Source organism: Petaurus breviceps, unplaced genomic scaffold, assembly GCF_028583685.1.
Source record: "Petaurus breviceps papuanus isolate PSGF00001 unplaced genomic scaffold, PetGlider_PUasm1.0 328, whole genome shotgun sequence".
NCBI lineage: Eukaryota > Metazoa > Chordata > Mammalia > Diprotodontia > Petauridae > Petaurus > Petaurus breviceps.
Window position 1 is genome coordinate 484,533 of NW_027186094.1, and position 12,774 is coordinate 497,306.

Genomic DNA, 12,774 nt, shown 5'->3' on the forward strand with positions numbered 1-12,774 from the left:
CAAATTGAACATCAGTGTTTTACCTCCAAAATCCTTCCGCATCGGGGTTACCCCATCATTTTCTACTTTTCTTACCTCTTAAACCCCACTATCATGGACTTTGGGATTCAATGACACTGGCATCTTTAGAATGCCATTTCCTCAGAAAGTCTCCATCTCCCTACTGCAAGTATTTTCACTGGCTGTCCCATATGTCTGAGATTCTCTCCTTCCTTCTTTACCTCTGCTGTTCTCCCTGGCTTCCTTCAAGTCCAGACCAATACTCAGCTTTCAATGGTTCCCTCTTAATACACCTGGCTTCCCTCTGATGATCATCTCCATTCTCCCTCGTACACACCTTTTTTGCACATGGTTGTTTTCATGTTGCCTCCTCAATATTGGAAGCTCCTTGAGAGAAGAAACAATCTTTTGTTGTTTTATATTTTTTATTAATCCACATTTAGCAAAATTTCTGACACATACTAAGTGCTTAATCAATGCCTGTTGAATGTGAGCTCAGGGACAGATTTTACCCATCCTCTAATCTTCTGCAGAAATTTTTGGTTCTTGAATATCTTGGGCTAACCTTGGGTGGCCCCCAGGCTTCTTTCCTTAGCTTTCCTTTCTTCTCTTCTATAACGTTTCACCCGGTGATCTCAATAGTTTCCATGGGTTCACTGATCGTCTCTAGTCAGAAGATTCTTCAGTTTCCTTCTCCAGCCCTGTCCTCTCTGTTGCCCTCTAGTTTTGCAACTCTGCTGTCTTTGTAGTCTTCTTTCTTCTGGTTCTATTTTTTGATCATCTTTGTCTCAAAAAATGATTCTATTGTTTGATTTCACTTGCTCTATTTGTTGATCTTGCCAGCCAATTACTTGAATTTTGAGTTCTTTACCACAGTAGAGCTCTGCTTCCAGAGTGGAGAGAGCTGTGTCCCAAATTTCTGGGGTTTGTGCAGCTGCTGTCAGAGCTTCTTCTGGGCAGCTGCCTCAGAGCTGTGAGGAGGATTGCCTCTCCACAGCCTCAACAGCTCTGACCCACTAGCACTCCTCACCCCAGGATAGTTATTTAACCCTGTTTACCTCAATTCCTCATCTGTGAAATGAGCAAGAAGGAAATGGCAAACCCCTCCATTATCTGTGCCAAGAAAACCTCAGATAAGTTCATGAGGATTTCAATTTGGCTTAAAAATGACTGAATAGCAGCAGTCCTCAAGACTGTGACCCAGACCCAAAGCAAGAGAATCCTGCCTCCGTGCTAGCAAGGAGAGTCCTGTGATTACCCTCTGGACAGTCGCTTGGTCCGCATGATTTGTGGGCTTAGAGCTTCAGAAGCAGTTGCCTGTGGCAGCAGTTGCAGCCACCACCACTTGCACTGCTCAGGGTCAGGGGGCAGACCACACTCTTCAGTCACCCAGTTCCATCAGAGGTCCCCACTGACCTTTTACTTTCTCTTTGGTGTTTACGGGTTAAGCAGTCTGGAAACTCCCACAGTTGCTTGTGATTCGCTCTCCTGAAGTCTACTCTGGCCTGTCTGTGCCACTGGTTGGGGCTAACGCATGTCTGGGCCCTTGTGGCTCATGCGGGACTGCATGCTGTTACTGCATGTTACTGAGCTGTGGCTGTTACTGCATAATGTTCTCCTGGTTCTGCTCATTTAACTCAGCATCAGTTCATATAAGTCTTTCTGGGTTGAAGTCTGCCTGCTCATCATTTCTTACAGCATATAGCACAGCATATAAAATATATTACACTACATTCATATACCCAAATTTGTTTAGTCATTTACCTTCACTTTGCAATCCAGGCTATAATGCCTCCAGGTAGGAACTTTAAAAAGTATCTAGTCTACCCTCTTCATTAGATACTTGAAGTAACTGAGTTTCAGAAAGATAGTGACTTATCCAAGAGGCTTTCAAATGCAATATTCTTTCCACTACACTACAACTATGTGAACGAGAGGAAAGGATTCATTGAGATTAATTCAGGGAAAGAAATGGTATTGAGACCTCCAAAGACTTTGTTCCAATAAGATGGGAAAATGGTTTAAATTTTATACATCTTCAAAGTGACTAAATTTCTGAGTGTTCCAGAATAGGCTGTTTTTCTGAAGAACTTTTATATTACCTTTTACTCTCCCTTTAACTATCATTTCATTCTTGTCTTTCAACCCTTAAACGCTAGTAAACTGGACAGAAGCACATAGAATTACTTTATCTTTCAATCAATGTTTCTCAGTCATTTTGGGTGAGGACCATTGACCTTATATTCATAATTATAGCATTTCAATGATGAGGCCAGTTACTTCAATCCAATTACTTTACCGCTGATGAAATTAAAGCACCTGGAGTCCAAAATTGGGTCTGAATAACTTCACTAATGGAAAATGTAGGGTTAAGACCCATATATTTCATATGAAGAATATGTCTGTGTTTTCATATTTGAATCAGGTACGAATCTCATAGCCGTTTCAGAGATCATGTCTCTTACACGTCAACCATCACACCAAATTCTCAGTTATCAGAACAATATGGTTTATTACCATATCAATTCCCATCCCAAGTCTGAGGCAATCAAGCAGCATGTTGTGATATTTTCTGACAAAGGCCTATAAATGAACAATTTATTTCTTTAACAAATTAACTCTGATGTTCCATTCAAGAAACTATTCCTCAGAAGCATGGGTGTGCTTTTTCTCTCCCTCCCTCTCTCTATCTGTCTCTCTGTCTCTATCGCTTTCTTTCTCTCTGTCTCTCCTTTAAGGCTCCCACATTGTAGATCAATGTCACTGGCTATCTAACTAATTGCCATGAAAATAAACAGCATTAATACCCATTTAAATACTTCAATAATGTCGAAAGCTTATAAACAGTCACCAACAAATGTCAACGCCACCTGGTGTCTTCTCAGCTCCGGAATAGCTTTCCCACCACTCACGTCTCTTAGGATATTAAAGTCTAGTGTCAGAAAAGATCTTCCTGAAGCCATTTTACAGGAAAAGTGCTGTTGATCTTTTCTCCATGTGCTTGGTCTCCCTCCAGACATGGCAACTGGGAGCTTCTCCAAAATTATAGTAAACTGCCACTCTCCATAGGAATCTCATTCTTCTTAAAGAAATAGAAACAGGGAAGCATCTAGGTGGTGCAGTGAATAGAACACTACTGACCCTGGGGTCAGGAGGACCTGAGTTCAAATTTGGCCTCAGACATTTGACACACCCTACTAGCTATGTGACCTTGGGTAAATCACTTAATCCCAATTGCCTTGCCTTCCCCTCGCCCCCCCCCCAAAAAAAAAGAAAAAGAAAAGGAAGTGACAATGGCAGAGGAGCTTGTTAAACACCCCAGGTGGTTCATAAATACATTATTCTATCCTCCCAACAGGTAAGGAGTTATTTAAAGGCAAGTACTATTATTATTCTCATTTTTAAGTTTAGTCAACTAAAACAGAAGTAAAGTGACTTGCCCAGGGTCACACAGCTTGTATGAGATGTGGGGTTTCAGTTCAGATCTTCCTGGCTCTAAGCTCAGTCTTCTATCTCCACTCCCACTTACCTGTCTGTGGGAGTGGCTAGAGAAGTAGGGGTTACATAACAAGGAAGCTTCTTTTTCTGCCCCAAGCCTCAGTAGCTCCGTGTTAAAGATGTGTGCTCCACTCTCCTGTCACTCTCTCAGGCTCCCTCTGGGGTATGCAGCGAGAGCTGTCATGCTGGATTCAGGAAGACCCCTTTGGAGGGGCAGGCTGCCTGATGCTTTGACTGCTCCCCATGTCCAGAAGGGGAGATCTCCAGTCAGAGGGGTGAGTTTCTAGAGGGAATGCCCTTCTCATGATCATTGATACAGAAAATAGTGAAGAGGAATATCATGGTCTGAGTAAGATTATATGAGATCAAGGAAGACCAGAGGAATATGCTGAAATAAGCACCCAGGAAATGGTGCCTCTTATCCCACTACACAATGAAAAGTGTAATCTAAAGAAAAAAATTGCTGTTTTCTTTCTTGGATGAACTGAAATTATCACTTAGACTTGTCCTGGATAAAATGGTTGGTTTCTAGTAGGTGTGTATAGATTCAGACATAGGTAAAGATGTATATGATTATGTGTGTGTACATGTAAGCACATATATGTGTATGTATTGTGTGTGTGGGTGTGTGCATGTGTGTGTGTTTGTGTGTGCATGGCAGTATGGATGTCTGATTGGGGCAGAGTGATGCTAAGGGTGAGTGAGTTAAAGTGAGATTTCTGCTCTGGTATCAATCTGCAAAGGCCATTAGAACAAATTGCTTTCATGTTCTAATATGGAGGAACCAGCTACCTGCCTTTGCTCCAAGCGATTGTTATGGTTTCTTAATGTTATTCCTCCCTCCATCTTAATAATACCTGAGACTATCATATGAGAGTCCAAGGATACCTGAAAGATTTGACTTGTGCTGGAGGAGACCAAATTGTGTGGGCTTTGAGAGTTAGTTTGAGCAAGGTAAAAACAGTCACAAGCTGCCTGCCAACCACAAAAATAAAGAAAGGGCAGGGAAGGAGCTAAATCTTCCCTGAAATCTTTCTGATCTAAAATAAGGGATGTAACCAGTTTTTGTGGATTAGAGTTACTTTCCACAGACTTCTCTTTTTTTTCTTTTGCATTCTCCCTCTATCTATCTATTTCTTGCCCTCATTGCTTTCCCTCTGTCTCTCCATTTCTGTCTCTATCTCTGTCTTTCTATTTCTTTTTCTATCTCTCTGTTTCTGTCTCTGACTCTGTCTGTCTTTCTGTGTCTCCCCCTCTCCCTCTGTCTTTCTCTCTCTATCTCTGTGCCTCTCTCTGTCTCTCCTCTCCCTTCCCTGTCCCTTTCTCTTCTTCTTCCTCTCTCTCTCCAGTTCTTTTTCTCTCTGTCTCTGTCTCACTCTCTCTTCACCTTCATTCTCTACCTTATAGAGTCATGCATGATCTACCCCACAATTGAACTCTCACTGGACTTTTCATGTTGCTTCATCTGTGCTTCTTTCCAACTGGGTGTCTCCATCCACAACAAGTAAATCTCTACACTGGGGCAAGGAGAAAATAACACTTTCTCTCCTGGTCTACAATTTCAAGAACAAACATAATGAGGTTTCAGAACTTCTGAACTTTTTCCCACAGAGAAATCAGTCCAAAAACCTAATTATATGTGGGAAGAAGGAGGCTTTGGTTAGGGATGCTGAACACTGAGACATTGCTTCTGCCTTGCAATTGATTGAACTATGAAATATACATCCAAATCCCACCTCACTGCTTGTTTAACAGACTAAATAAAGTTGAAAAGGAGGCAGATCCTTTAAAAGACAGATTTAAAGCAGGTTTATTTTCTGCCTGAGAGCTATGGAGTACACCATTCTACAAAGAACTGAAATTGTAAATTATTACAGAGGCAACTGAGAGGCACATAGAGGGTTTGAATAGATATTTGCCATGTAACCAAGGAGGTCATTCGAAGAAGAACAGGAGCAAATTATGTATGAGAGTAAATGATGGAGGATAGGAAGAGATGAGATGATCACAAGGGGAGAACGAAGGATGAGAAGAGACCAGTCAGAGTCTCCCTTGGTATGCTCAAGTCAGGAGTTAGTGAAGAAGGGCTTTGGTACAGTGACCAGCCATCCTGGGATCTCCAAAAACTGCAGGAGGACAAGGACAAGAGTCTCACAGAGAGAAGGCAGAGATGAGCCATGCTCTTCATCAATAGAAGGAATACAAATCAATGAACTCGCTGATTCATCTGAATATTTGAGAATTGCAGGAAGTGAAATTGACCAAGAGGAAGGACACTTGAAAACAGTCATGTCAGGAAGACTGATGGTGAACATGGGGCATGAGTTAAGGAAATGAATCTTTCAATGGCTGACTTTGAATGTCATGTATAATTTGTGCTTAGGATGTGGTGGGGAAGGACAGCTTTTATTCTTACAGGTGTAATGATTCCTAGCTTTCACACTTTTCTCTGATTTATGGGTCTGGTTGCAGAGGAAAATCTGCTTGTGACTGAACCAGTGCTGAAGCCTAGTAGAGTCTTCAAAGATGCGAAGTTTCAGGAAACTCAGAGCAATTACATGACTCTACAAGGTTCATATGGGCCATCCAATAACTTATACACATATCTACTGATTAATAATCCAACACACTCTCTCTCTGTCTCATTATTCAACTCATATATGATGCTTGAACCACAGAATAACACAGAGTCAGACTTGCTAGAGAGCACTGGAAGTCAGAAGCCTTATATTTTAGGAAATTTATTTTATTTTTAAAATTGTTAATTTTTTGCTTTTTCTTTTTAAAAATTTATTTGTTTTTTAGTTTTCAACATTAATTTCAACAAGATTTTGTGTTACAAATTTTCTCCCTGTCTCTTCCCCACCACTCACCCCAAGATGGCAAGCATACTGAATACCCCTTCCCCCACTCTGCCCTCTCTTTTATCCACCCATAACCCCTGCTTGCTTTCTTATAGGGCAAGATGGATTTCTATGCCTCATTGCCTGTATATATTATTTCCCAGTAACATGTAAAAACATTTTTTAACATTTGTTTTTAAAACTTTGAGTTTCAGATTCTCTCCCTTCTTCCCTCCTCATTCCCCCTGCCCCTCTGGGAAGATAAGCAATTCAATATAAGTTATAAATGTGTGGTTAACCAAGACATTTTCATAGTAGTCATGTTATGAGAAACTAACTACATTTGCCCCCCTCTGTAATCGAAATGCAAATTTAAAGATCTTTCCTGCCCCTAGGCTAAAGTGCACCTGGAGACTGGGGTGGGAGGCTTGTTTTGTCAGTAGATACTTTTTGATTGGCCAGTGGGTCCAGAAGGTTGTTACATTCTCTGAGCCAGGAGAAGGCTATATAAACCCTTATTTGAGGCTTTGTTTGGGGGTTCACTTTGAGAAGTGTTCTGTGATTTGGTCAGATGAGACTCTGGGAAGCCATTATTGAGAGCCCCCCGGCTTTGAAAAACCCAGATGTTGATTTGGTATGGATGTAATGGTTGTACAGTTTGGAAACTGTTTACTTTATCTGTTTCTCTGTCTTGATAATTCTGTCTGTATACTCTGAAGTTCTGGGTGCTGACCTTTTCCCCCTGAACTAGGTAAATGGTACATATTTGACTGACTAAAGTAAGCTTGTTAACCAATTTTGAGTTTCTTTCCTTTAACAAAGCAGATCTAAGAACCTGTTTTGGCAGCCACCCTGGAGACGCTGGGGTGCTTGCTGCTATGCCCTCCTATCCCACCCATTTATTTTATTTTCTCCTTTGACCCTGTCCCTCTTCAAAAGTGTTTACCTCTAACTACCTTCTTCCCCAATCTGCCCTCCCTTCTATCATCACCCCCTTTTATCCCCTCCCCCACACTTTCCTGTAGGGTAAGACACCCATTGAGTGTGTATGTTATTCCCTCCCTAAGCCAAATCCAATGAGAGTAAGGTTGACTCATTCCCCTTCACCTTCCTGCTTCTCCCTTCCATTATAACAATTTTCTATTGCCTCTTTTATGTCAGATAATTTACCCTATTCTATCTCTCCCTTTCTTCTTCTCTCAAAATATTCCTCTCTCATCTCTTACTTTTAGTTTTTAGATATCATCCCTTCATATTCAACTCATTCTGTGTCCTCTATCTATGTATACATGTTCATACATGAACACATAAATATATATGTATATACACACATACCCCACCTATGCATGCATGTATATGCATGTACACACATATATACATACACATGTACATATATTCCCTTCAACCATTCTCACACTGAGGAATGTCTCATGAGATACAAATATTATCTTTCCATGTAGGAATGTAAATAATTCATCTTTAATAAGTTCCTTATGATTTCTCTTCCTTGTTTATTTTTTTATGCTTCTCTTGCTTCTTGTATTTGAAAGAGGAATTTTCTATTCAGAAGCTCTGGTCTTTTCATCAAGAATATTCAAAAGTCCTCTATTTCACTGAATATTCATATTTTCCCCTTAAGCATTATATTTAGTTTTTCTGGGTAGGGAATTCTTGGTCTTAATACTAGTCCTTTGATCTCCAGAATATCATATTGCAAGCCCTTCAGTCCCTTAATGTAGAAGCTGCTAGATCTTGTGTCATACTGATTGTGTTTCCACAATACTCAAATTGTTTCTTCCTGACTGCTTGTAATATTTTCTCCTTGACCTGCAAACTCTGGAATTTGGCTACAATATTCCTAGGAGTTTTCTTTTTGGGATCTTTTTTTCAAGAGGTTATCAGTGCATTCTTTCAATTTCTATTTTGCCCTCTGGTTCTAGAATATCAGGGCAGTTTTGCTTGATAATTTCTTGAAAGATGGTTTCTAGGCTCTTTCTTTGATCATGGCTTTCAGGTAGTCCAATAATTTTTAAATTATCTCTCCTGGATCTATTTTCCAGGTCAGTGGTTTTTTGAATGAGATATTTCACGTTGCCTTCTATTTTTTTCATTCATTTGGATCTGTTTTATAGTATCTTGATTTCTCATAAAATCATTAGCTTCCATTTGCTCCAATCTAATTTTTTTAAGTTTTAAGAACAATTGGGGTTAAGTAACTTGCTCAAGGTTACATGGCCAGTTTTGTGTGTGTGTGTGTGTGTGTGTGTGTGTGTGTGTGTATTAAGTATCTGAGGCCAGAACTGATCCTGGGTCCTTCCGACTCCAGGGCCGGCGCTCTTACTTACTGCATCACCTAGTCACCCCTCCAATCTAATTTTGAAGAAATTATTTTCTTCAGTGAGTTTTTGAAATTCTTTTTTTCATTTGGCCAATTCTACTTTTTAAGGCATTCTTCTCCTCATTGGCTTTTTAGACCTCTTTTGCCATTTGAGTTAGTCTGTTTTTCAAGGTGTTATTTTCTTCAGTATTTTTTTGGGGGGGTCTCCTTTAGGAGGCTGTTGACTCACTTTTCCTGATTTTCTTGCATCATTCTCATTTCTCTTCCCAATTTTTGTCTACTTCTCTGACTTGATTTTCAAAATTCTTCTTGAGGTCCTCCATGTCCTGCTACCAGTTTACATTTTTCTTGGAGGCTTTTGATGCAGGAGTTTTGCCTTTGTTGTTTCTTCTGGTTCTATGTTTTGATTGTCTTTGTCACCAAAATACTGATTCTATAGTTTGATTATGCTTCCTCTGTTTTCTCATTTTTCCAGCCAGTTACTTGACTTTTGAGCTCTTTGCCATGGTAGAACTCTGCTTCTAGAGTGGAGAATACTGTGTCCCAAATTTCTGGAGTTTTGCACAGCTGTTGCAAGAACTTCTTCCAGGTACCTGCCTCAAAACTGTGAGGAAGACTGCCTCTCCACATCCTCAACAAGCTCTGCTGTGCTAGTGCTCCTCACCCGAGGACCACCACCCAAGACTGTGACCCAGATCCAAACAGGGCAAAGCAAGCTATTCCTGCCTCAGTGCCAGCAGAGTGATTCCTACAAATGTATTCTGGCAGGCGTCTGGCCACTGCAGCTGTAGTTGCAGCCACCTCCATGTACATGGGGGCAGAGGCCAGACCATGCTCTTTTTTCACTTAGGATCAACAGAGTTCCCCACTGACCTTTTTACTTTCTTTTTGGTCTTTATGGGTTGAGACATTTGGAAACCACCACATCTGTCAGTGATTCACTCTCCTGAAGTCTGCTATGGCTGGTTTGTGCTGTGGGTCTGTGCCTGCGCCATTCATGTGGGTCTGCACTCTGCTCGCAGCCCACTGTGATAGACCTTTCCTGTTAGCTTGCCAGACTGCTTTCAGTGGCAGATTTGTTGCTCTCTGTCACTTTGTGAGTTCTGTGACATTAAAATTTGCTTAGAGTCATTTTTTATTGGTATTGGAGGTGGTTGAAGGGGGAGCTGAAGCTATTTTCTGCTTTTACTCTGCCATCTTGACTCTGCCCCCCCTCCCCCCCATTTTTGGACATTTTAATGAGCATAATAGGAGATAGTGACAGGGCTGGGATTGGACCTGTGACTTCACTGCTAAAGGGAATTCTGGATTAGAAACTGCCTGGACCAGTGAAGGTCAGAAGTCTCTCTGAGCCTTCTTGTTTTAGTTTCCCAGAACATGGAAGGGCTAAGTGACTTTTACAGGATGACAAGATCACATGTATCAGAGGCAGAACTTGAAGCCAGGTCTTGGCTTGCCTGTCAGCTCTCTACCACCTATACAAAACATCAACTTGAATGACATCAGAAAATGAATAGACTCAAGAGATTAAGGAAAGGGGCACAGTAAAGATGGCTAAATATACACCTGGACCACAAGTCTTGGGGAGTCGATAAAGCATCACATCTTGGGAGAAGACTGGATGCTGCCATGACTCATCTAAGAGCATGGCATTTGGGACTTGTCTTAAATTTTCAAGTCAATATATTAGGGAAAAGAGAAAAGTAGAGAAAAGACTGGTTCTATGAGAAGATCCTAGAATGTGATTAAAGTTTACACTATCCCCTGATGTCTTCTCGTGCCTCAATGTGGGAAGACAGGAATCTCTGCCCTGCATTTAGGGAGCTTTCTTGATTCAGTGATAAAGATGAGAATGATGGTGATAAAAATTATAACAACCAGCATTTATAGAGGGATTCAATTTTGTGCTTTATATGTCATTTGAGATTCATAACAGGCCTATGAAGGAAGTGCTATCAACATCCCCATTTCACTGATAGATAAACTAAGACAGACAAAAGGGAAGTGACTTGCCCAAGTCACATGACTAGTAGGTGTCTCAGGCACAATTTAAACTTTGACAATCGACTTCAAGTGCTATTCCCTACTCATTTCAGAGACAACATGAATTTAAACACTGTATGTATCTGTGAAAAATGTGTAAAATGCAATGAATTAAAAATGAAAAGGGGTAAACTGGGAGCTGGGAAGAATGAGGAAAGATTAGTGAAGGCAATCTTCAAATAGAGTTGTTGCACAAAACAGCACTCATGGAAGCGATCTTGACATTTGATTATAAAGGACTGCACTTTCTATTGTACTAAGTGAATAGGTTAAGAGAAACAGGTATCATCAGCTATATAAAAGGAATACAGAGAGTCAATGTGATCTAAGCCCAACCAGTGACAGAGGACGTGAACAGAACGTGTGTAGTCTTGGGTGCCATCTTACCTACCATTGACAATGTCTCTCAGCAAAGAAGGAATTGTTATACCTCTAATGATTTTTTCTACATCTGGGCTTGGGGTAATTCTTTTAATCCAAACCTTGAGTGTTTCTTTTTCTTCTGCAGATGCAGAGAAGTGTATGAAGTGCCCAGAAGGTGAATTTCCAAATAAGCAGAGAGATCGCTGCCTCCCCAAGCTTGTGACCTTCCTGAATGTGAAAGAACCCTTGGGAATGACTTTGACCTTTGTAGCTGTTTCCTTCTCTGTACTGACAGCTATGATTCTGTGGGTCTTTGTGAAGTTCTGAGACACCCCCAGAGTCAAAGCCAATAACTGGACTCTCAGCTACACTCTCCTCATCTCCCTTGCCTTCTGTTTCCTTTGCTCCTTGCTCTTCATAGGCCAGCCTACCCCTGTCACGTGTCTCCTCCGACAAACAATATTTGTAGTTGTGTTCACAGTGGCTGTGTCCTCCATTGTAGCCAAAACCATCATAGTGGTTCTGGCTTTCAGGGTTATAAGGCCAGGGAGCAGCATCCACATATTCATACGTCCTAGAGCGTGCAACAATGTTGTTCTCATCTGTTCAGGGATTCAAGTGATTTTTTGTGGCATCTGGTTGGGAACCTCTCCCCCCTTTCCAGAGGCAGATGCACACTCTGAATATGGTCACATAATTCTTAATGTAATGAGGGCTCTGACTTTGCATTTTACTGTGTCCTAGGATACTTGGGTTTGCTAACCCTGGGAACTTTTACTATAGCTTTCCTAGCCAGGAACCTGCCTGATACCTTCAATGAGGCCAAGTTCATCACTTTCAGCATGCTGGTGTTTTGCAGTGTCTGGGCCTCATTCCTCCCCACATATCAGAGCACCAAAGGGAAGGCCATGGTGAGTGTGGAGATCTTCTCCATCTTGGCCTCCAGTGCTGGGAGACTGGGCTGCATTTTTATTCCCAAATGTTATGTGATCCTCCTGAAGCCAGACAGAAATACCCAGAAACTGACCAAGAATCAATGGGATTCCAGAGGGAAGATTTTTTCAGGAACACAGTCTAATACTTCCAGTTCTGGGAATAATAATAGATTTGGAGAATAATCCACCTTAAATCTGGCATAGCTATATTTGTTATTGGAGTGATCCTTGAACCCTCATTACTATATTGTGGCACTCTTTCTGCTGCTTGGTAAAATTCCACTCCTATAGTTGTCTTGATCCCCACAGTACAATTGATTATTGCTGTTTTGATGATGTTGCTACTAATTTTGGTGGACCCAGTGCACTGGATAATATGTGAGAATTCCAGATTTTCAGAATGTTTGAAGTTCTTTTTGTCATCCCTTGGAAAATGAGAGAATGGGAGAACATGAGTAATGACAAAATTTCATATAGGTAGTGTTAATGCCCATTAAAGATTCCTTGACCACAGGGTTCAATCACAACTTAAATGTTTGGGCTTATAGACCTTTGATGTGATATTCATCACTGCACAGGGTATGGCATATTCTTTTCAACCAATATCAAAATATCTTCTGTATGGATCTTTGACTTTCATTCAGTGATGCAAATAACTAACGATGATTTAGAAGTGATTATGGAATTATTCCTGCCAGCATACATTATATTAATTAGTTTATTCAGCAAAAATATATTAGCTATTTATAATTAG

General features: G+C 40.8%; 1 pseudogene; it reads left to right on the plus strand.

Moving 5' to 3' along the window:
- Nucleotides 1-1,534: 1,534 nt before the first annotated feature.
- On the plus strand, nt 1,535-12,203 carry LOC138167920 (vomeronasal type-2 receptor 26-like; annotated as a pseudogene).
- Nucleotides 12,204-12,774: the final 571 nt, after the last annotated feature.